Raw genomic sequence first — 26,937 nt, 5'->3', positions numbered from 1 at the left:
ATCCAAGTACATAGGAAAAGTATTAATAAATTAATTGTAAATTAAGATTGTACTAAGCGTATCTAATAAAAATGTTATGAAAGAAAACTTCACCTATAAATAGAAAATTATATAGTTACTATAATATAGCATAAAGCCAAAAGCTTCAGTAAACAATTCATTTCTAGGGCTATTTTCCTTAGTTACTGCGGTATTTTTGCTACTATTTTTAGTGGACAAACCTAATCAGTTGTCTACAGTAATCTTTTTGGCTTTTAGTTGACATATTGTACATTTAGTAACAAAAAACGAATGGATGGCTAATTTCTAGAAAATCCGTATAAAAGTTATAATTACCTTTAATAATATTTCTGGTATAATAACATAATTTAATATTTCTTTCATTTGCAATGATTTTTTTAACAACAAAAATAATATTCTTCTTTGCTTTTTGTTATAGTTTTGAACTCCGAAGCTATTTTGCTGTGACATTGTGGTATATTTTAATTTTTATTTGATTTTGTTGAAAATGTGTTGTTAATTTGGCAGCGTTTATTCTCACTCTAAGACGAATTGATGCTGTTTGAATATTTTTACTTTGAAACATTTACCACACTTATCTATATTTTTCCACATTCTAAAACCAATATATGTTACTGAGAATAAAACTATATTGTAATTATTATTGTTATAGAGTTATTAATATACTAGATAAACTAAATAGTGTAGAGTTTAAATTTTTTTCACTAGATCGACAGTTAATTTCAAAGAGGTGAATCATGTACAGTATAGGTAGAAAAAGAGGGCCTAATATAGCCGATTGTGGGCATGAGCTAAAGCAAAAATTGCCTTTTGAGTATTGTGTACTCCCAAAAATAGTTAATTGACCTAATCAATTGACCCCTAGACCTATCTAAACTAACATATAGATAGAAAGTTACGTTTTTACTAAAATATATTTCGAATAATATTATTGCAATAGTTTGAATATAATCAATTTGCCGTAAAAAAATAATATTCTAAATCACAAAATAACGACGGGTCACGGAAATGGCAAATAATTGATTGATGCTCGTTACATATCAATTTCCTTCCTCGAATAATTGATGGAATAAAAATGAAACGATTTAACAGCACTCCATTCACCATTCGCTCCAACTTCTCATAATACGAGGAAGCCGGTGCCGATTCGACGTCATGCACAATCTCCAAAATCAGCACATATTCCGTCGAGGATCTTCGTAACTTTAGATAAAGCCGACTGCATGGACGAGGAACAGGCAATTACCATCTGACAGACGATGCATAATACATAAAATAGAGAACCGTCGAAGTCGAAGCATGATTACTCGCAGGAATTGGAAAGGGTCGGTCAATACTAGTCAGTTTAATACCGAGTACTCGATGGACGCGGAGATTGTCGAAAGGAATTTGGCGAATTGGGCGAGAATCGCCTATATTTTGCCTGGAAGCGATAAGAGGGAAGCTTCTCGTATGTCCTTTTTGTCTTCAATTATTTTAAGTATATCCTATATTTTGTCCAATTTAAATCAATGGCTTAGGGAATTTAGATGCCTAAAAAAGCAATAATAATGTTCCACATTTTTAGGTAGCTACCTTATAGTGTTAAGTGAACATTGAATTGTGTTTAATTATGTTTAATTGTAATTATGTTTAAGAACAAATAAAAATTGTGAAACATTTGGAAAAATAAGTCATATTCTATTGAAAAGAAACAGAAATATGCAACAAATGCAGAAATCGTTGACTGAACTTTAATTGCAACATTGCAAAGATTATGTAAGAAATATTATACTTATTATACTAGAAATAATATTAAATGTAATTATAAATTTTATACAGATTAGGTGGCAATTAACCATCCATTCGCTTTTCGTTTCTAAATGTACAATATGTAAACCAAAAGCCAAAAAGATACTTAGTTCAGTAGACAATTCATTATTAGGGCTTGCCCATCAAAAACCGTAGCAAAAATACTACACTAAGTAATGTAAATATATAATTATTATAAGTTACTAGAGTATTTTCGCTACCATTTTTGATGGACAAGCCCTAATAATAAATTGTCTACTGAAGTAACTGTACTACGGCTTCACAAATCAGGCTATATTTTGATAACTATATAATTTTCTTTTTATAGGTGAAGTGTTGCTAGAATTTTTTCAGCTAAAGCTGAAGAAAGCGAAATAAAAGCAGAAATTAGACATTATTCTACAAGATATAGGAATAGTGACGAAAAATAGTTGAAAAGATTAAATTTGGCAATAATATTTGACCTGAATGAAATAAACAAAATATAAGATGAACCATCAGTTTTACCCTGATGATGTAATGACTACTACTGTGAAGGTGGTAGTGTGAAACCAGCAAGGAAGTATAATAACATATAGACGGAAAACCTATACAAACGTGATCCTATTTCATTCTTACCTTTACTACAATCTTAAATTTCATATTATTTAATATAAAAATATATCCTTTGTTCCATAACAATCTGCAAAATTAGTGATATAAGATAATAATAACTCTTTTACTAATGATTCGTACCTTATACACTTATTATTTAAAAAGACATAAAAATGTATCCTCTGTCTATATAATTCATATCTTATACGCTTATTTTCGCAATAGCTGCTGCATATTACCTCAACAAACCAATAGTGACTGTGAGTATGAGACTGTGGTACGAAAGGTGTGGTAAAAGAGGACGCGAATTTTTTGATCAAGCTATTATACCAATTTCTTTCAATGAATATTTTCTTAAAATGAAAACATATATATATAAATATATATATATATATATATATATGTATATATATATATATATATATATATATATATATATATATATATATATATATATATATATCGCCCTTGTAAATACACAGTAACAAAAATCATTACCATGAATAGCAATATGATGTGCAACCTGAGTTTCATCACATTGTGAGTTTTCCGTCACAAAGTATTCCGGAATTCGTTTTTTTTAATTTCATTCCATTCAATTTATTAAATACATTCGCTATATTCTACTTCTTAATTTCTTTATTTATGTATTTGTCAAATTATCATTATTATTTTATTTTCCTCTCTTTTATTAAGTTTTCATTCCGTTTCCAGAAATGTCACCAGACCACTTCGACGTCAAGATCTCGCACGGTTAGAATTTGCTTTATTTATTCTGGCCCTTATTGTGTAAGTAGCTGTTATATCATTCATTTTGGGATGTGTTCTTATTTGTTTAGTATGTTAAATTGTATGGTATTTTTTGTTTAAATGTAGTTTTTATTTTACGCCTGTTATTTAAGGTTTCATTGTATATTTTCCAATCGTGTAACTTCTTTTTCCATAGAACAACATGCCCACCAGTCTATATCAATAATTGTCCCGCAAGCAGGGGATGTTAAATATTTGGAACGTAACTTGGAAGAAGCACATACTCGCCAAACGGAAACAACTTGGGGTTAAAGTTTACAAAATTTATTGTCTTATCGGACGCAAAATCAAGTTATTGTTAGTAAACAAGACATTATTGTATAAATCTATACTCAGACCTATTTGGTCACATGTCTACTATAGGGAACTGCTAACAAGTCTAATATGTTCATCATAAAATGGTTCCAAAATAAAGACTTGCGTACCATTGTCGATGCTCCGTATGAAGTGATACAACGCGATATTCCTGTAGAACCAATAACGAGTGCAATTCAGCGTGTTTCTCTCAAGTACTTCAAAAGAGTATCAGTGCATACTAATATACTCGCTAATCAACTAAATATGCAAAATTACAGTTATGTACGTGGATTGAAACGTATAGCACCATTCGATCTGATTAGTGGATATATGTATCTTTAAAATAAGTTTTAATATAAGACTAATTAATTAAAATAGTATTTTGTACAGGAGATCACTTAATGAACTGATTTTCTACATGCCATGTTTATATATAATATACATACAACAAATACTTATTGTCCTCTGAGCAGATTGTGGAACTACTGAGAGTAATGTATACTGTAAATTTATATTTCAAATACATGACTAAAAATGTGTAAATTTATATTTCAAATACATGACTAAAAATGTTTTGCATTTTGTATTTTAAATACATGTGAGTGAGTATTTTGTAATTTGTATTTTAATTAAGGAAAATCATGTATTTTCCCCATCTCTAGTTCATAACAAGTATCTGAGCCAACTCATATACAGCAGAAAACAACGGTTAGACTGGAATGGGGCCGGTTGGCTGTTTCAATTACTCTACTAACAGGAACTGTGACATCCCACGGAATTCCAATGGTTTTCAGATCGTGTTGGCGTACGAACAGTAAAGTTTATGCGACGATGTTGATTTAGTGACGTTTCGCGTTCAAATTCTGTATACGTGACTCTAATAAGATCGGATGGCTGCAGGAGCGGATATAACTTTTGTCGCCGTAGGTTTATGGGTAATTTCCGATAATTGCAAAGTTGTTCCGCGGCCGCCACTACGAAAGCAAGTGGCGACACGGCGTAAGCGCCACGAATGAAGCGATGACGAAAATATAATTAAGATGGATATACGTGTACGCTGAAACTGATAATATGTGGATGGATTTCTCTCGTAGTTTCCATATAACGTTCAATAATTAAGTGGAAACAATATTTCTTCATTATAAGTTGTTTTAAGTTATATAACCAAAAACGTTGCGAAATAATTCCCTCCTCCATAAGTTAAGCAATACACAGAAAATGTGTTATTATTTATTCGTATTTGCTTTTTTAATCAGTTTCACAGAATATGAGAACTATTCTTAACATTATTTGTGTGTATCAAGATTGGTTATAATTTTCGTGCCTGGTAACGGCACTGTATTACACATCATTTGGAATATCGTTCTGTGATGTGATTGTGCTTCAAAACATGGCGTTATAGAGACAATGTTCCAAAATCGATTTAAAATGGAAATTTGTGAAAAGGAAAAAGATGTCTTCTAAAAATTACAATTTAATAAATGTTCAAGTTTAAAAATAAATCCATAAAAATAATCATATAATAATCACTATGATTGCAAATATAGACAATACAATAAAATTAAACTCAAGGAATAAAATCGTCTTAGAATTTAAATTTAATTCCAATTCCATAACAATAATATTATAAGCTGTACCTGTACAAACCATATCTTAAAGTAGACAGTAACTGTAAAACTAGAAAAAGGAACAAAACCCTAATTCTAACTTATTTACACAGATAAATTAATGTTATTTTATATGCAGGAGGACCGAAATACAAACTCGCAAATAGCAATTAACTAAATAGAAACAATCTGACGTTTAAGAAGCATCCTTTGTCGAGAAAGTAAACAATTCGATCCAGTAATTAAACAGTAGCAACACAAAATCCAATATCACCAGTTTTAATTGTTTTGGCAACGGGAAATAATAAAAAGGCTAAAGAACAGATCGACAACAAAGGAGAACGAATTCAACTGGCATAACGGGAGAACCGAAGCGAAGAGGAGTGGAAGAGATGGACTAATGTAAAAGTAATTAGATTTTCGGTTGGAATAATGTCGATTATCGAACACTTTTGTTGGAAATAATTGGACATCTTTTTTTTGAATTGATTTTCTCATAAATTAGTATATTTTTTAAACAAACCGAGCTTGCGAATTAATTTATGATGATAGAAATTCTGTATTCTTGATATAGAAAAATTTCCATAATATAAAACTAATCCATATATGGAATATTATTTGAAAGAAAGTAAATATTTAAAAGCAGCATCACTCATGGCTTTCCATCGTAAAAATATCATAAGAATCTCGAAATATGAAAAGCAATCCATACAATGACTACAGTTTAAAAGAAAGTTATTGTATTTTGAATAAGTATTGTAAGTAGAATCATTCACAAATTAAATGAAATAGCATATTTTATCTACAAACTATAATATTATTTAAAAAACCTTAATATAATAAGCATCTCGACATACATAAGATATCTCATGTGTCCAATATGTATATGCTACTCTTTAAACACAACCAAATATTTTAAATAGAATTGTTGTTCTAACATATTTTGTGAATATCATGTGTGAAAGAATCCATCTAAAGCTCGAAACATAAAAGACAACGCTTTTGTGGACTAGCTCTAACATCATTTTCGAAATATTAAAATAAATAGTGTTAATATAGTGTTATAACTGCTTACCATTTATAATTAAGATATACATACAAGAACAAATAATCTATAAACAATTTTAACCTTACAAAACGGAGCTTCTACCAACGAAAAGGTCAAATCCTAAATTTTTTCCTGTTTTTTATTTTCAATAAACCTATCCCTTCTTTTTCATTTTATCTATACAAGGTATCTGCTTTTTACTAAATTTCCTAATTTTAATTGTAACATTGTTTAATTATTAAAAAGTGTCTCTAAATATTGACGTTTCTATATGCTTTAACTGAGACTTTATATTTATCAAACCAAGTCATTTTATAACTAAGTGTGGTATATTCTAAGACACCCAAGAGACACACCTATAGCAACACAAAAGGGGTATCGAATTATGTCACTTCCATTATGGGGCCCTAATAAAAAGCTTAAAACGGTATCGTATTTCGCACCATTAGCGAGATCGAAAGGCCATTACAGTCTGTCTTTTGCTGGAGCGCCGAGGGCAATTTGTCGATTGTTTCGTTTTCCATTATTGACAGAGAGCGAGAGACAAGACCCGTCGATTTCTGGCGAAATTAAGTTTTCACTTCGTCTGGAGCAGAACAAACGGCATAAAACATTGATTTCGTTTTACTTACTTTAATTGAATGATTACGGGGAACGGAGTTCGGCGTGATGGAGACTGTTCAGAAGTTTTAAAGGGATCCACCCGGGTTCGTTTAGGACGAGCCGTGCCCGAACTGATGACGGGGAAGATATTTTCCGTCGACAAATATTAGTGTTATAGCAAATTGGAGAGAACATTTTTTATTTTGCGTTCTTATGATTTCTTTACTACATTTCTAATACATAAATGATGGTATTGCCTATAATAGTTAATATCTTTTCATAAATAATAATAACATGGGTTGCCTTTTATATTACAGGATTTCTATGTTTTTTATGTTAATGCATTTATTACATTATGCAGCATTTAGTTTGACTCAAGGTTGATTCCTTTTATATTTCAGGATTGCTATGATATCTAGAAAATTACGAATTCAAATCAAATTCAATTCAATAACTGGCTCATAATGGATTGTCTTTTATAATTCAGGATTCCTCCTTTTTCAATTTATTATATAATATATAATAATACTAAGTCAAAGACTTCTGTATAGAATATATAGCTTCATTCAATTCAATGTATTGTCCAAAATTAGTAGCCTTTAATATTTCGGTATTCCTACCGTTGATTTTCAAACTTTTTGTGTTAATTTGAATTCATAATTTATGCTGTAATTTGTATATATAATATTTAGTATTCAAGGAGTAGTTAATTTACGGGATGCCTTTTATATTTTGGGACCCTAGAATATTTCTACAATAATACATAATTTCATATTTTAGTATAATCATATATTATATTTGTAATATTATACAGAATTTAGTTTCATTTAAGTAGTAGTTCTAGAAATAGTAGTAGATCTCTAGAAAATTATGAATTCTAAAGAGATGTTATAATGTTTATTTATGATATTTAATTTAGTTCAAACACTGGCTCATAATGAATTGCCTTTTATAATTCGAGATTCCTCTTTTTTAAATTTAGTTACATATACAATATATAATCATATTAAGGGAAAGACTTCTGTATAGAATATTTAGCTTCTTTCAAATAATGGAGAATATATGGGTTCTTTTTTATCTTCTATATTTTCTTTTTTATATACACGATATAGTAATTTTAAATTGCGTTACGGTTTATAATTGTAATATATAATTCAAAGTATTGTCCAAAACGTGTTGCCTTTAATATCTCGGGATTCCTATGATTAATTTTCATACTTTTTGTGTTAATATGAATTCATAATTTATGCTATAGTTTGTATACACAATATGTAGTGTCCAAAGAGTAGTTAATTTACGGGATGCCTTATATATTTTGGAATATTTCTACAATAATACATAATTTCATATAGTAGTATAATAATAGATTATATTTATTATATTATACAGAATTCAGTATGATTCAAGGAGTAGCCTTTTATATTTCGGTATTTCGATGATTTCTAGAAAACTATGAATCCAAAAGAGAGGTTTACTTATAATATTTAATTTAATTCAAAGACTGGTTCATAATGGATTGCCTTTTATAACTCGGGATTTCTCTCTTCTCAATTTAGTATATAATGTATAATAATGTGAAAGACTTAATATAGAATATTTAGTTTCATTCGAAAAATGGACTATATATGGGCTGTTTTTCATATTTCAGGATTTTATTGATATATGTGATATTGTAATTTTATAAACCATGTTACGGATTATATTTACAATATATAATTCAATGTATAGTCTATAATGAATTGCCTTTAATATTTCGGGATTCCTAGGATTGATTTTCATATTTATTGTGTTAATATGATCACAACTGTATGCTATCGATTTTAGATAACTAAATATTGTTCCGTTAAAGGGGTCGTTAATTTCCGGGATGTCTTTTATATTTCGAGATTATTAATATTATTACAACAATATAGTTTAATATTACAGTTCATGAATTCCTGTAACTTTTTGTCCAATTTAGCATTGTGATGTCGTAAATAATGTTGAGAGAATATCATTTAGTTTCGTTTAAAGAATAGACTATGTATGGGCTGCTATTTATATTTCGCGATTTTTATAATTGATACAATATTGTTATTTTATAAATGATGTGACAATTTCTATTTGTAACAACCTCTTTTGAGCGTCCACTGCGTTCACCGTCTTCGGTGCTCATTTCACCACGTCTACTAATCTTTGATGGTTGATTTTTCCTAGGGCAGTGTCCGGAAACTCGGCATCAAGCGAAGTTCTTGCTTCAGCTGTATTTTTTCCCTTCAAAAAACAATATTTTATCAACACGCGAAATTCCTCTTTATCTATTTTTTTTCACAAAAATAAAAGTTTCTTCACTCAAAGTACTATAATTGACAAACTAATGATCCGATGGCTGTCAAATTTATACATGCATCTTTTGACGATTAGGGGTAACTCAAAAACATATGGATTTAATTCTAGTAGCGCCATCTATGTGTCAGGGCGGGGACTTTTCAATTGGTCTGTTATGCGCTAACAATTTTATCATAACTTATTAAATATATCTTGGTTTGTTTGAGAACCAGCGATGCTAATCTATACTTAAGATGGAAAAATTGATTATATTAAATTTTATTTTCTCTTAATTGTAGAAAGTACGGTTTTCTATTTTAATGGCATACTAGCCGTGCAAAAATTCAACTTTCCTCCGTAGCATTAAGCGAACCGGAACCGAAAGCAGGTGTAAAACAAAAACTGCGTCGTAATTTATGTATTAACCGAAATAATTAGGAAATTGCAACCGTAGCCCTCCGTCTTTCCTGGAACCAACATCTCGGGCGTAATATTATTTCCCCAGATTCCGCCACGGTTTACATTTTAATATGGACAGAGCTGGCGAACGTGCCGCTTATTTGACTGATGTTGTACACGTTTTCTGTTATATACATACGTCCCCGGAGACATTGTTCCCTGCAAGCGCTGCCCTGCGATGTGTCCTCGCTGACGGCGTCTTTTTGTTTCGCCACAATATTCGGTTGTCTGCCGAAATAAATGACTTATGACGGATGTTTCGTTTCGTTTTTTTTTATTCCCGGGATTCTACATAACCATGGTTTACAAATAAGCTTCAGGACTTATTCTAAATCCATCTACTATTTTAGAATGAATTCCTAAAGGCTTGCTCCGTGCAGAAAGCACATAAGTTGTGAAATATCTTGAAAAAATTCGCGTTTATTTCATGGACTATGATTGTTCAAGAATGATTTGGATGATAAGCATTATATTTCTGGAGTGGTTTTACAAGCACTTTATCCTTCGGATATAACTACGATTTTGTAGTCACTTTTAAGGGTTAAGATTTTAAGGTATATATGCATTTAATTGAAGTAATTTCTAATAAAAGAGCATCTCCAATAAAAACGGCCTTACTACCAAATAAGGCACGCAATCACCTAACGTAACAGCAAGTGAGAACTGAGAATATGTGCGCTTGGGGACTAGAATATAGCAGTTTTGCTGTACTTCCCTAATTGTCTAGTTCAATCAGGAAAAAATTAAAAAAAATTGATGTTTAGTTGATCCCATATTTGTGTCCCTTTGATTTGTCACTTTTCTCACCACCAATTACTACCATTTTAGTAGCCTATATTACATTATTTCTGAGAGGTTGAGCTGGGTTTTTACTCAATACAGTAAAGACTTACAGTTTTTGGTCTTTAATTTCTTTTGACCCTATAGGCTGTTCTTTATTTTTACATTAAAATCACCACTTTCGATTCGAATGAAACGTTGGTGCAGCATAAGTTTCTAAAGGTGTCTAGTGGTATTTAACAACACATTTTTTCATATGACACAACACAATATCGAATGACTAAAACAATATTTTTAGCGTTCCATAACTGCCGTCTGTATATAATGAATAACTGAATAAAAGTAGATGAAAATCTCTTAGTTTATGTAGAGGAACGTTAAATAAAATTTTAATATAAATAAAATAATTGAACAAATACTCTATTAAATATAATTTATTTTAACATCATAGTACATTAAATGTGTTTATTATCGAAGAATTAAAACTACAATTAATTTTACACCCACAATAATTTATAGGTTAGAGTTGTTTTGTTATATATACATTGAGCTTTTTTTACACTAGTATCGGTAGGAATCTAGACGTGTTTTGGTATATAGTGGCATTCCCTTCCGTTCCTTTAATCCACTTAATTAACAATGATATATCTGAGTAATGTATTTTACTTGTATTAGAGATCATATTTATGTTTTAGGCTTAGTTCTTGTTTCATTCGATCCAACCCTTGTAAAATCATTATGATATTACTAGATTGTTCTTTAGTTAGTCCTGTTCTGTATCCTGTATCTGTATACATCTTTCTTGATAAAACTATATTTAATCACTGCATTATCCTTACAGCATTTGATATAGCTGCAAAACAGTATTATTTCTCTACTCGTACATGTAAACCCAACGTTCATGTATGTTCTGAACAATAACACGCATACTGATAAAGCTTCTTATATTTGTTTCAGTGTCTGTCTTGGTTCAGTTCAAAACGTTCATAAAGTTTTATTCAATCACATTCACTTTCAGAAATACTAGTCTAACCTTTAGTTCTTTCCTCTTTTATCACCCTTTCTTGGTGATTGTTAGTTTTGTTGAATCACCGTTACATTCAGAAACACTAATTAAGTTTATAACTAAGCTGTTTATATCCAATCTATTAAAAACTTTCTCAAGATTCTACCATTTGTCAGTTTCTTCTTCAATGTATCAAATACTAATAACGAGCTAATATCGAAGGTCGAAGGTGTTATTTTCGACCTCTTTACCTTTTCGAATACCTCTTTACCTAAATCCAGACAGTTCTGGTTTGAATATGCTCCTCGACCCGTATATCTATTGTAATAATTCTCTGCAATACCCCATATCAACTCAATTAGATTAAAAATGCAATGATAGGGAGAGTGCTGTAATAATCTGTGGCCATAATATTCAGTAATCTGATCTACAATGTATCTTTTCTCAGGCTTAATTCTAAAAAACTAAATTACATAAAATGCAATAAAATATTTTATATATATTTACCAACCAATAATTTAAAATAGTTCATTCTTTAACATAATTGCCATTCCTTAATTGCAGACAATATGGTCCATTAGTTTATGGTAGTCACCCTTGGATTTAGAGAAACACTAATTCTGTACCAGGAATATAACCATTCCCGTTTACAGTATGAAGAACTATATATCTGCAATGAATACATGCTTTGACTAAAAAAACCTAATCGATAGTTATTCCAATGTTTGCCTTTTTCTATGAACCTTTGTTGTCTTAATACTATATTTATTATCATCTCCCCCCTTTGTGGGTTATCTTTACACCACTTAAATCCAATATTATCCAACAATGTATGAACGGCTGTTGTACATCACTCAAAATGCTGTATATCTTTTGGACCATTGTGGATACTTTCCAGACTAAGAATTTTCTCTGAAATAATTGTATTAAATTATGTTTCATTTCAAAAAAACTACTTACTGTTTTATACATTTCGAATAATTGATCTCTGAACACCAAGATTGATCTTGATTCGTCACCTGTTTCGCAGAAACACGGTTTCTTTTTCTCGAATTTAAGCTTGCTTTTTATTTTTTGAGATATTTTAGTGGCCGAGTCCGTACTAATATACAGTGCAGCTGCAAGGCGCAAAAAATATTTTCTATAAAGACCTCGACGATTTCAAATTTATTAAAACAAAGCGTAAAAACAACGTTTGCCGATTTATCAACGGTGATTATAATATTTTGAAGAATTTTCAGAAGTTTGGCAAATGGACAACTTTTGCGGGCTCATTCTATTTCAAGTTCGAACTTCTTTAACATAATTCTATCTCTTTTTAAATAGAATAAAATGACAAGTATAATATTGTTTGACTGTAAAACGAATTTACAACTTTAGACAGACATATATTGACACCCACGTTACAATATTTTTATTATATATATATATATATATATATATATATATATATATATGCTAGAGAGTTTAATATTGAGATTTCATATTTTGTCCAATAGATATCGCCGATCAAAATACATGCAAGACAAAATATATAGCCGAAACTAGAGGTTCCAATTAAAATTTATCTTGTACTTTACTTAACGGCGTTTAGCGAAGACCGAGCCTTTAATATTAATTATAAAATGATGCGAACGTTTAATAGGCAGAAATATTTGTGCGATTTACGTACCGGCAATTTACCTCTTGCCGCTCCGCCACGTCGGAGCACGCACTCTCATTTAATATCCGACAGCCCAACGTTCTCCGAATTGATGAGATACACGATCCGCAGAGAACGTCTGTCATAAAATATCAAGGTTTTCGCGGTTCCGATGTGTGCCGCCCTCAACTTGACTTATTATCTGGGGCTCGTTAAACCCATCCCCATTCCCCCCTCTCTACCTCTCACTGAACATTTTACTGATATTAATTAAGAACGTTTAATGATTACGATATCGATCGAATAGATATACCCAATATATACACAGGGGATTGACAAAATAATGTGAACATATAGTCAATTCAAAGTTTTATTGTACATACGTCTTCAAGATGTTTAATGCATTGCCTGTCGCAATTTGTATATCCGTTTTAGAATCAGACTAATTAAAAAGAGATACAATGCTGTCTGATTAGTTTGAACACGTAAATAAATGAGCCTGTCGAAGTCATCCTGTTGTCCGACGTATGCAGAATTCGTGAAAGCAATAGTGATAAAAGGCTATAACTCTAACCTATAAACTTTTGTGGCTGTATAATTAAATGTAGTTTTTAGATATACTATGATGTTAAAATAAATTATATTTGATAGAATTTTTGGGGCATTATTTTATTTAACTTGAAATATAGGAAAACGTACTGGCTAATTGGAAGAAAATCACAATTATCAGTACATAATAAATTGTTATTATGTAAGCAAATACTGAAACTTACCGCCAGAATAGGACACTGACTCAAAAGAATCAGACCATCTGATCTTGTGTAGTGTTGTGTAGTGATGTGCATTTAATAAAAAATACAGCATTGACATGTATAAACATTCACCAGAGACTAAGATAGGGCTTATGGGTCCTCCTAGTTATATACCTAGATTTCAGTTATCGTAAAGACAAATTGTAGGTTTGTCGGAAACGACTAGTAACAATGTAATAATGAAAAAATAAATAAAAAAATTTGTTTAAACTAGAATTTTGTTGTATGTCAAAGCCAAACTGAACTAAAACTCAGAGTTGTTACGGCAACATTGCGACGTTTTGACGTCACAAATTTAGATGACGTATGTCCAAAATAACTTTGAATGGACTATATGTATATTTACTAATAGGGTAATATTTGCTTTTAAAAATGGCTGTAATACCTTGCAAAATATATTCGTAGACTGTCTCAACAGAATGTGGTTCCATTATTATACCAAAACACTGCCCAATTATTTCCATTGCGTTGAAGATAGAAATCTCCTCCTCACTCTCTGCCATCTTGTATTGGCTCATCTTTTGTGGGTCCTGACCATTGTGTTGGCCATGAGAAACATTTAATGAGGGTCCGATACTCCCCAAAGCAAGCCTGAATTATTTTTGGCTATGTGTATGTGCGCATATATATGGTCATCTTGGAATATTGCAGTGCTTGGCAGAAATATGCTAGTTATAGTAAAAGCGCCATCTTTGAGGATATCGAGATATTTACTTTAAGTTAAAACGGTAATAACAGCCTCCATCATTAACTGTAGGAAATAAACGGTTCGAAACGAAGGCTTCTTTTTCTATATGTCTTATCTATATTTTCTATTTATAAACGCAGCTGTGTGTATGGCAAAATTTAAATGCTTTCTTCGACCATACATTCGTCCAATTATCAAATATTTAGGATTTATAACCGCGTCACCACTTTAGCTTTGGTCTCCATTTCGCAATTCTTTCCCGATTCCCGCTCTTCCTTGAAACTTTGTGGATCTCCCGCTCTACTGTTTTTATCTACACAGTATTACTCAAGTGAGTATTGAGTTCTGATGTCACTTTTACAGCGTTAGTTTAATGTTATCTGGCCACAATTTTATTTAATATTAGTTGGTCTTGGTCAGTTACTTTTTGCTTTCGCCCGCTATTCCACGTTGCCGATGATGTTTATGGAACCTGTCGGGTTCAAAATAAATAATATTTAATAAAACAAAGATACTTTTAATGCAAAGGAATTTTAATCCATATTATTAGTACAATTGTAAATGTAATATTGCAAAACCAATCATATATTAATGACATAATTAATGATATGATATTTATTATATGGTTAATCATATAATAAAAACTAGCAAAATAATAAAAAGATATTGCACATACTTACTTGTTCTTTTTAGTGTTATGTGGTTTGGCTACCCCTTGCCTGAAGTTGAAGTAACATATTCTTCTGTTTATATATAATATAACCTATATGAACACATAATATAATTTCAAGTATTGGATCACCCCAATATTGAAAAAAATGGACTTACCATTTACACTATATAAGTTCCAACTAGGAACTGCATCTTTGTTAAGTGTTAAGCAGTCGTCTACCATATCTGGGACTATGGTCTTCTAATTTAAAATGTAAAAAGCAAACCCTTCAGTGCGTTGATAAATATTCAATGATAAGTTACTTACTATTAATTACTATAATACTCGTTGATAAATTCCTAAAAAAATCGTATCGTATTTATAACAACTTCAGCTGAGAACATACGGAAGTAATTTCTTCCTAAAAGCTAAAATAATATGGATAACAACTTCGATAACAAATATAAAGAAATAACAAATTTGAATAAACACTACACCCAATATTTTGTATTTTGTTTTGTAAATTTCAAAAAAAATACACTTACTATTTACACTATATAAGTTCCAACTCGGAACTGCATCTTTGTTAAGCAGTCGTCTACCATAGTGGGTCTATGGTCTTCTGATTTAAAATCTAAAAAGCAAACCCTTCAATGCGTTTACAAATAGTCAGTGATAAATTACTTACTATTAATTACTATAATACTCGTTGATACATTCTTAAAAAATCGTATCGTATTTATAACAACTTCAGCTGAGAACATACGGAAGTAATTTCTTCCTAAAAGCTAAAATAATATGGATAACAACTTCGATAACAAATATAAAGAAATAACAAATTTGAATAAACACTACACCCAATGTTTTGTATTTTGTTTTGTAAATTTCAAATAAAAATACACTTACTATTTACACTATATAAGTTCCAACTCGGAACTGCATCTTTGTTAAGCAGTCGTCTACCATAGTGGGTCTATGGTCTTCTGATTTAAAATCTAAAAAGCAAACCCTTCAATGCGTTTACAAATACTCAGTGATAAATTACTTACTATTAATTACTATAATACTCGTTGATACATTCTTAAAAAAATCGTATCGTATTTATAACAACTTCAGCTGAGAACATACGGAAGTAATTTCTTCCTAAAAGCAAAAATAATATGGATAACAACTTCGATAACAAATATAAAGAAATAACAAATTTGAATAAACACTACACCCAATGTTTTGTATTTTGTTTTGTAAATTTCAAATAAAAATACACTTACTATTTACACTATATAAGTTCCTACTAGGAACTGCACCTTTGTTAAGCAGTCGTCTACCATATCGCGGTCTACGGTCTTCTGATTTGAAATGTAAAAAGCAAACCCTTCAATGCGTTTACAAATAGTCAGTGATAAATTACTTACTATTAATTACTATAATACTCGTTGATACATTCCTAAAAAAATCGTATCGTATTTATAACAACTTCAGCTGAGAACATACGGAAGTAATTTCTTCCTAAAAGCAAAAATAATATGGATAACAACTTCGATAACAAATATAAAGAAATAACAAATTTGAATAAACACTACACCCAATGTTTTGTATTTTGTTTTGTAAATTTCAAAAAAAATACACTTACTATTTACACTATATAAGTTCCAACTCGGAACTGCATCTTTGTTAAGCAGTCGTCTACCATAGTGCGGTCTATGGTCTTCTGATTTAAAATCTAAAAAAGCAAACCCTTCAATGCGTTTACAAATAGTCAGTGATAAATTACTTACTATTAATTACTATAATACTCGTTGATACATTCTTAAAAAATCGTATCGTATTTATAACAACTTCAGCTGAGAACATACGGAAGTAATTTCTTCCTAAAAGCTAAAATAATATGGATGACAACTTTGATAACAAATATAACGAAATAACAAATTTGAATAAACACTACACCCAATGTTTTGTATTTTGTTTTGTAAATTTCAATTAAAAATACACTTACTATTTACACTATATAAGTTCCAACTCGGAACTGCATCTTTGTTAAGCAGTCGTCTACCATAGTGCGGTCTATGGTCTTCTGATTTAAAATCTAAAAAAGCAAACCCTTCAATGCGTTTACAAATACTCAGTGATAAATTACTTACCATTAATTACTATAATACTCGTTGATACATTCTTAAAAAAATCGTATCGTATTTATAACAACTTCAGCTGAGAACATACGGAAGTAATTTCTTCCTAAAAGCAAAAATAATATGGATAACAACTTCGATAACAAATATAAAGAAATAACAAATTTGAATAAACACTACACCCAATGTTTTGTATTTTGTTTTGTAAATTTCAAATAAAAATACACTTACTATTTACACTATATAAGTTCCTACTAGGAACTGCACCTTTGTTAAGCAGTCGTCTACCATATCGCGGTCTACGGTCTTTTGATTTGAAATGTAAAAAAGCAAACCCTTCAATGCGTTTACAAATAGTCAGTGATAAATTACTTACTATTAATTACTATAATACTCGTTGATACATTCCTAAAAAAATCGTATCGTATTTATAACAACTTCAGCTGAGAACATACGGAAGTAATTTCTTCCTAAAAGCAAAAATAATATGGATAACAACTTCGATAACAAATATAAAGAAATAACAAATTTGAATAAACACTACACCCAATGTTTTGTATTTTGTTTTGTAAATTTCAAAAAAAATACACTTACTATTTACACTATATAAGTTCCAACTCGGAACTGCATCTTTGTTAAGCAGTCGTCTACCATAGTGCGGTCTATGGTCTTCTGATTTAAAATCTAAAAAAGCAAACCCTTCAATGCGTTTACAAATAGTCAGTGATAAATTACTTACTATTAATTACTATAATACTCGTTGATACATTCCTAAAAAAATCGTATCGTATTTATAACAACTTCAGCTGAGAACATACGGAAGTAATTTCTTCCTAAAAGCAAAAATAATATGGATAACAACTTCGATAACAAATATAAAGAAATAACAAATTTGAATAAACACTACACCCAATGTTTTGTATTTTGTTTTGTAAATTTCAAAAAAAATACACTTACTATTTACACTATATAAGTTCCAACTCGGAACTGCATCTTTGTTAAGCAGTCGTCTACCATAGTGCGGTCTATGGTCTTCTGATTTAAAATCTAAAAAGCAAACCCTTCAATGCGTTTACAAATAGTCAGTGATAAATTACTTACTATTAATTACTATAATACTCGTTGATACATTCCTAAAAAAATCGTATCGTATTTATAACAACTTCAGCTGAGAACATACGGAAGTAATTTCTTCCTAAAAGCAAAAATAATATGGATAACAACTTCGATAACAAATATAAAGAAATAACAAATTTGAATAAACACTACACCCAATGTTTTGTATTTTGTTTTGTAAATTTCAAAAAAAATACACTTACTATTTACACTATATAAGTTCCAACTCGGAACTGCATCTTTGTTAAGCAGTCGTCTACCATAGTGCGGTCTATGGTCTTCTGATTTAAAATCTAAAAAAGCAAACCCTTCAATGCGTTTACAAATAGTCAGTGATAAATTACTTACTATTAATTACTATAATACTCGTTGATACATTCCTAAAAAAATCGTATCGTATTTATAACAACTTCAGCTGAGAACATACGGAAGTAATTTCTTCCTAAAAGCAAAAATAATATGGATAACAACTTCGATAACAAATATAAAGAAATAACAAATTTGAATAAACACTACACCCAATGTTTTGTATTTTGTTTTGTAAATTTCAAAAAAAATACACTTACTATTTACACTATATAAGTTCCAACTCGGAACTGCATCTTTGTTAAGCAGTCGTCTACCATAGTGGGTCTATGGTCTTCTGATTTAAAATCTAAAAAGCAAACCCTTCAATGCGTTTACAAATAGTCAGTGATAAATTACTTACTATTAATTACTATAATACTCGTTGATACATTCCTAAAAAAATCGTATCGTATTTATAACAACTTCAGCTGAGAACATACGGAAGTAATTTCTTCCTAAAAGCAAAAATAATATGGATAACAACTTCGATAACAAATATAAAGAAATAACAAATTTGAATAAACACTACACCCAATGTTTTGTATTTTGTTTTGTAAATTTCAAAAAAAATACACTTACTATTTACACTATATAAGTTCCAACTCGGAACTGCATCTTTGTTAAGCAGTCGTCTACCATAGTGGGTCTATGGTCTTCTGATTTAAAATCTAAAAAGCAAACCCTTCAATGCGTTTACAAATAGTCAGTGATAAATTACTTACTATTAATTACTATAATACTCGTTGATACATTCCTAAAAAAATCGTATCGTATTTATAACAACTTCAGCTGAGAACATACGGAAGTAATTTCTTCCTAAAAGCAAAAATAATATGGATAACAACTTCGATAACAAATATAAAGAAATAACAAATTTGAATAAACACTACACCCAATGTTTTGTATTTTGTTTTGTAAATTTCAAAAAAAATACACTTACTATTTACACTATATAAGTTCCAACTCGGAACTGCATCTTTGTTAAGCAGTCGTCTACCATAGTGCGGTCTATGGTCTTCTGATTTAAAATCTAAAAAGCAAACCCTTCAATGCGTTTACAAATAGTCAGTGATAAATTACTTACTATTAATTACTATAATACTCGTTGATACATTCCTAAAAAAATCGTATCGTATTTATAACAACTTCAGCTGAGAACATACGGAAGTAATTTCTTCCTAAAAGCAAAAATAATATGGATAACAACTTCGATAACAAATATAAAGAAATAACAAATTTGAATAAACACTACACCCAATGTTTTGTATTTTGTTTTGTAAATTTCAAAAAAAATACACTTACTATTTACACTATATAAGTTCCAACTCGGAACTGCATCTTTGTTAAGCAGTCGTCTACCATAGTGGGTCTATGGTCTTCTGATTTAAAATCTAAAAAAGCAAACCCTTCAATGCGTTTACAAATAGTCAGTGATAAATTACTTACTATTAATTACTATAATACTCGTTGATACATTCTTAAAAAATCGTATCGTATTTATAACAACTTCAGCTGAGAACATACGGAAGTAATTTCTTCCTAAAAGCTAAAATAATATGGATAACAACTTCGATAACAAATATAAAGAAATAACAAATTTGAATAAACACTACACCCAATGTTTTGTATTTTGTTTTGTAAATTTCAAAAAAAATACACTTACTATTTACACTATATAAGTTCCAACTCGGAACTGCATCTTTGTTAAGCAGTCGTCTACCATAGTGCGGTCTATGGTCTTCTGATTTAAAATCTAAAAAAGCAAACCCTTCAATGCGTTTACAAATAGTCAGTGATAAATTACTTACTATTAATTACTATAATACTCGTTGATACATTCTTAAAAAATCGTATCGTATTTATAACAACTTCAGCTGAGAACATACGGAAGTAATTTCTTCCTAAAAGCTAAAATAATATGGATAACAACTTCGATAACAAATATAAAGAAATAACAAATTTGAATAAACACTACACCCAATGTTTTGTATTTTGTTTTGTAAATTTCAAAAAAAATACACTTACTATTTACACTATATAAGTTCCAACTCGGAACTGCATCTTTGTTAAGCAGTCGTCTACCATAGTGGGTCTATGGTCTTCTGATTTAAAATCTAAAAAGCAAACCCTTCAATGCGTTTACAAATAGTCAGTGATAAATTACTTACTATTAATTACTATAATACTCGTTGATACATTCTTAAAAAATCGTATCGTATTTATAACAACTTCAGCTGAGAACATACGGAAGTAATTTCTTCCTAAAAGCTAAAATAATATGGATTACAACTTCGATAACAAATATAAAGAAATAACAAATTTGAATAAACACTACACCCAATGTTTTGTATTTTGTTTTGTAAATTTCAAAAAAAATACACTTACTATTTACACTATATAAGTTCCAACTCGGAACTGCATCTTTGTTAAGCAGTCGTCTACCATAGTGGGTCTATGGTCTTCTGATTTAAAATCTAAAAAGCAAACCCTTCAATGCGTTTACAAATAGTCAGTGATAAATTACTTACTATTAATTACTATAATACTCGTTGATACATTCTTAAAAAATCGTATCGTATTTATAACAACTTCAGCTGAGAACATACGGAAGTAATTTCTTCCTAAAAGCTAAAATAATATGGATAACAACTTCGATAACAAATATAAAGAAATAACAAATTTGAATAAACACTACACCCAATGTTTTGTATTTTGTTTTGTAAATTTCAAAAAAAATACACTTACTATTTACACTATATAAGTTCCAACTCGGAACTGCATCTTTGTTAAGCAGTCGTCTACCATAGTGGGTCTATGGTCTTCTGATTTAAAATCTAAAAAGCAAACCCTTCAATGCGTTTACAAATAGTCAGTGATAAATTACTTACTATTAATTACTATAATACTCGTTGATACATTCTTAAAAAATCGTATCGTATTTATAACAACTTCAGCTGAGAACATACGGAAGTAATTTCTTCCTAAAAGCTAAAATAATATGGATAACAACTTCGATAACAAATATAAAGAAATAACAAATTTGAATAAACACTACACCCAATGTTTTGTATTTTGTTTTGTAAATTTCAAAAAAAATACACTTACTATTTACACTATATAAGTTCCAACTCGGAACTGCATCTTTGTTAAGCAGTCGTCTACCATAGTGGGTCTATGGTCTTCTGATTTAAAATCTAAAAAGCAAACCCTTCAATGCGTTTACAAATAGTCAGTGATAAATTACTTACTATTAATTACTATAATACTCGTTGATACATTCCTAAAAAAATCGTATCGTATTTATAACAACTTCAGCTGAGAACATACGGAAGTAATTTCTTCCTAAAAGCAAAAATAATATGGATAACAACTTCGATAACAAATATAAAGAAATAACAAATTTGAATAAACACTACACCCAATGTTTTGTATTTTGTTTTGTAAATTTCAAAAAAAATACACTTACTATTTACACTATATAAGTTCCAACTCGGAACTGCATCTTTGTTAAGCAGTCGTCTACCATAGTGGGTCTATGGTCTTCTGATTTAAAATCTAAAAAGCAAACCCTTCAATGCGTTTACAAATAGTCAGTGATAAATTACTTACTATTAATTACTATAATACTCGTTGATACATTCTTAAAAAATCGTATCGTATTTATAACAACTTCAGCTGAGAACATACGGAAGTAATTTCTTCCTAAAAGCTAAAATAATATGGATAACAACTTTGATAACAAATATAACGAGATAACAAATTTGAATAAACATTACACCCAATGTTTTGTATTTTGTTTTGTAAATTTCAAAAAAAATACACTTACTATTTACACTATATAAGTTCCAACTCGGAACTGCATCTTTGTTAAGCAGTCGTCTACCATAGTGGGTCTATGGTCTTCTGATTTAAAATCTAAAAAGCAAACCCTTCAATGCGTTTACAAATAGTCAGTGATAAATTACTTACTATTAATTACTATAATACTCGTTGATAAATTCCTAAAAAATCGTATCGTATTTATAACAACTTCAGCTGAGAACATGCGGAAGTAATTTCTTCCTAAAAGCTAAAATAATATGGATAACAACTTCGATAACAAATATAAAGAAATAACAAATTTGAATAAACACTACACCCAATGTTTTGTATTTTGTTTTGTAAATTTCAAATAAAAATACACTTACTATTTACACTATATAAGTTCCTACTAGGAACTGCACCTTTGTTAAGCAGTCGTCTACCATATCGCGGTCTACGGTCTTTTGATTTGAAATGTAAAAAAGCAAAGCCTTCAATATGTTGATAAATACTCAATGATAAGTTACTTAGTATTAATTACTATAATACTCGTTGATAAATTCCTAAAAAAATTGTATCGTATTTACAAGAACTTCAGCTGAGGACATACGGAAGAAATTTCTTCCTAAAAGCTAAAATATTATGGATAACAAATTTGATAACAAATATAACGAGATAACAAATTTGAATAAACACTACACCCAATATTTTGTAAAGCTTATATTTCAAATTAAAATAAACAAATCTGTAATATAAATCAAGAGAAAGAAATCTGTAATCTTTTTATCGGCGGCACTCTAGCGGCTTAGAAGTACACTAAGATCATTGCTACAGCTGTGCTCATTTAAGTTCCCATTCTATATTTCAATGTTCTGTCGGCTCGATCAAACGTGGTGATGAAGAATTATACTTAAAAAAGTACAAACAACGATCTGGATAGGCAGCATTCCCTTGACCCATTAAATATATTTCGGACAACGCGAAACAAACACGTATTTCCACGGACGTCTTGATTAGATCGACAGATAAACAGCGATAAAGGCAAATCCTGTCCATTAAAGTCGGAATGAGGCCGCGACCAATAACGGTCCTACCCCCGGATCACGTAAACCTAGAAATTGGAAAGACGAAATGTAAACTATTGAATATGCAATCGGTGGCTGGTTTAGGCCAAAATCCATTTGCCATAATCCTGAAAGGGCGCCGGGAACTTTACGTTTAATGAACAAATAGAGGTCGCCGAGCCCTTAGGACCCTAATAGTTCCGACCTAACTGACCGCGGCGAACTTTACAAATTTACACCATCTATAACTTAAACGACGGAACAAAGTAAATTTCGTTTCGCCATTATGTTAATCGAATGCCGATCAAGACGCACATATATAAATATTTGTCTTCGCCATTTTCGCTATCTTACAACTTCATAGTAAAGAACTAACAGTTTTGTACGGTTTTGATTTGAGCTGGGTTGTTACTTGTGGAAGTATTGAAATATGAAAGGAGTGTTAGGTGTTGTTAGCTGCTTCTGTTAACGTCTTTGAATGATATCCTCGAACCTGAAGGCCGTGAAGAAGCACTTTTCTTGGCAGATCTGGTACCACACCGTCGTGCCAGACCTTGTCGAAAGCTTCGGTTATATGCAGGAGAATAGGAGGGCAGGAAGAATTGTTTCCTTTAGAGAAAGAATTGAGATCGTAGAGTATTGCATTCTCGGCAAGCTTCGAAATGGCACTGGGAAGACTGATGGGCCTGAAATCAGGTGGAGATATCTTTCTAACCACACCATATGCATAGCGAGGCTTTATGAATGTGAATATTCCACTTCGGTTACGATATGGATGAAACACATGACTTTGTGCAGTTGTGGTTGTCATAGTAGATTAATGTTTACATTGTCAGCTATAATACCCAACAAAACCTAATCTGTTTTGTATGGCAAGTATTGAATCCGTGATGTTGAACCAGTCGGAAATAACATTTACATTAAATTGGTGTAACAACCATTTTCCATATCTTTGAATCTTTCCCTACATATGTAACTATCTGCAAACTGTTTATTCCTTCCATCTGCTAAGCTGTCCAAACGTTTTTCGGGAATTTTAACTGAGGTTTCATTTAATAAGTTTCACCACTTTTAAATCATTGGAATCCAAAACCGACAATGTATATATGACAGACGCACATCATCAAAACTGTCCAAAGGTATCTGATGTGTTTTCTCGGCAGATTTCATCAAACCGAACAATAATTTTGATAATCCTAAGAGTTTATTGTTTATATATACTGAATAAACGAATAATACTAAATAGAAAGTCGTTATTTTATGTAGCACAAAGTTGATTATATTGTTACTTCACATTTTCACTTATATTAGGTATTACATTTAAAAGTACAATCAAGCTTCCAATAATTATTAATTTTCCTGAACTACGCTCAAGGAAATCAGTTTAGAGTTTAGTGTTAAATATCATTCTGTTATTATTTACTACGGCAGTTTTGCCCATCTTTCCCTATACTCGCATTATTTTCGTTGATTTAAATGTTTTTTGGAAAGAATTTCGAACCAAATGAGCGACAGTCTTAAATTAAAAATTACCGATCTGAGTTGCTTTTGTCGCATTTGATCATAATTATATAATGACTGGACTACTTCTAACACATTCGATTTTCCTGGAACAATCACGAATAGCGAGGAAAATTTAAAAATTCTCGCTTAATATAAACGATATGTCGATATTTATTTTTACCTTAAAATTTTCGTGTGATATTACAACAAAACCTGAAACCTTTTCCGTTTCATTCTAATCCCCAGAAAACTGTTGATTTAGATTGACTTTGAAGTTGAGGGGATCTTGAGGAGGAGTTTAAAGAATATTCGTATAAGTTATGACAGTTAAGTCTTGGATAAAGAGCAAAACAACAAGTACATAGCACAAAGTAATAACATAAACACGATACGAAAAAGTTACTAAAAATTACAAAAATTGTAGTAGAAGATGATAAAAAGTTAACCTGTTTTCTCAAGGAACAATATACCTTATTTTAAAAATAATAAAGAAACATAATATTAAAAAACGAAAGTACACACACAAAATAAATTATGCATGGAATGTGCGAGCCACTTTATCTGGATACTGGCCATAACATTTAGTCAACAAGCTCGGTTTTTAGCCAGACCACAAAGCTGTTTTGAGATAATTTTAAGGGGGAACAGTTAAATCCTGTATATTGCAACGATATTTGTAGTTCAAAATCATATAAGAGTATACATGTTAAGTGTTAAGCAAAGATTTAGTCCAAATAAATATTAACTAACAAAGAGAATTCCAAAAACATCTTTAAAAAATATATAAAAACACAATATTTATCAATTGCGTTATTTTTATTTTTCAAGATGTTGTTTATTAACTGGCGTTATACCTTTGGTTGAATTTATTAAAATCGAAAGAACAAGAGCGTGAAGAGAAGATGACAACAAAGCGGACTCATTACGATTTCATTTTCGCAAGACGCATTTTATTAGCAATATAGAAAACCCTCGATATAAAAAAAACAGTTCCAGTCGGACGGTATACGAAGTTTTCATCATTATTTTTTTTGTTTCAATAATTCATGACTGTTATTAACGGGCAAGTCAAAACAATAAAACATTTAAGGGGGTGTTTTTGTGAATACTAAGTAAAGATTTCATTTTACTCTATTAATAAGAAAACAACAAAAAAGTAAACGGTTTTAAGAGTCGTTATAAAACGAGTGTTATATTACATTTTTATTTATATTTGTTGTTATATTTTGGAGTCGGCTTTTACCAATTAAGGTTTATCTGGTCTAGACCTACTATTTAACGTGATCTCCGTCACAGACAAACGTAGATGCCATCCCTGAAGACATCTGGTCGGATTCTACGGTCTTGCTTAAAGAATAATCAACTGTAATAATACTAGCTATAGCCTAGCTAGTATAGCCTTGTTTATATTTATATTGAAATACAGACACATAAAAATTGGTGTAAAAACCGACCTTAAACTGTTCATAGCAAGTATCAACCATTTTTCCCAATATTAAAATTGAAAATGTTATAGAACTGCTATAGTTTACCCGAAAAGATATACTAATTTGAAAAACATTCAAGGAAAACTCTACTTACTATTTGAAAATGTCGAGAGAATCTTCTATGTCTTAAGTTTCCGAACATTCGGGAATCAAGTAACACATGTTGTCCATTGAGTTGAGGAAAACACAACTGGACATGTATTTTGTCCCTAGGGAATTTACAGGAAGGCACAAGGGAACTAGTGGTATGACTTATGTGACGGCCCAATCGGTACCAAAGTTTGAGATGAAATAACTTGTAGTGAGTGATATCACCGTCTTCTTTCTATAAAGCACGATCTGCAAGTCATTGAAACAAATCGTACATATACTGAT

The sequence above is a fragment of the Rhynchophorus ferrugineus genome, unplaced genomic scaffold (assembly GCF_030347505.1).
Source record: "Rhynchophorus ferrugineus isolate W39M unplaced genomic scaffold, kcgeb_rfMv2 rfM4, whole genome shotgun sequence".
NCBI lineage: Eukaryota > Metazoa > Arthropoda > Insecta > Coleoptera > Curculionidae > Rhynchophorus > Rhynchophorus ferrugineus.
This window is presented reverse-complemented; position numbering follows the sequence as displayed.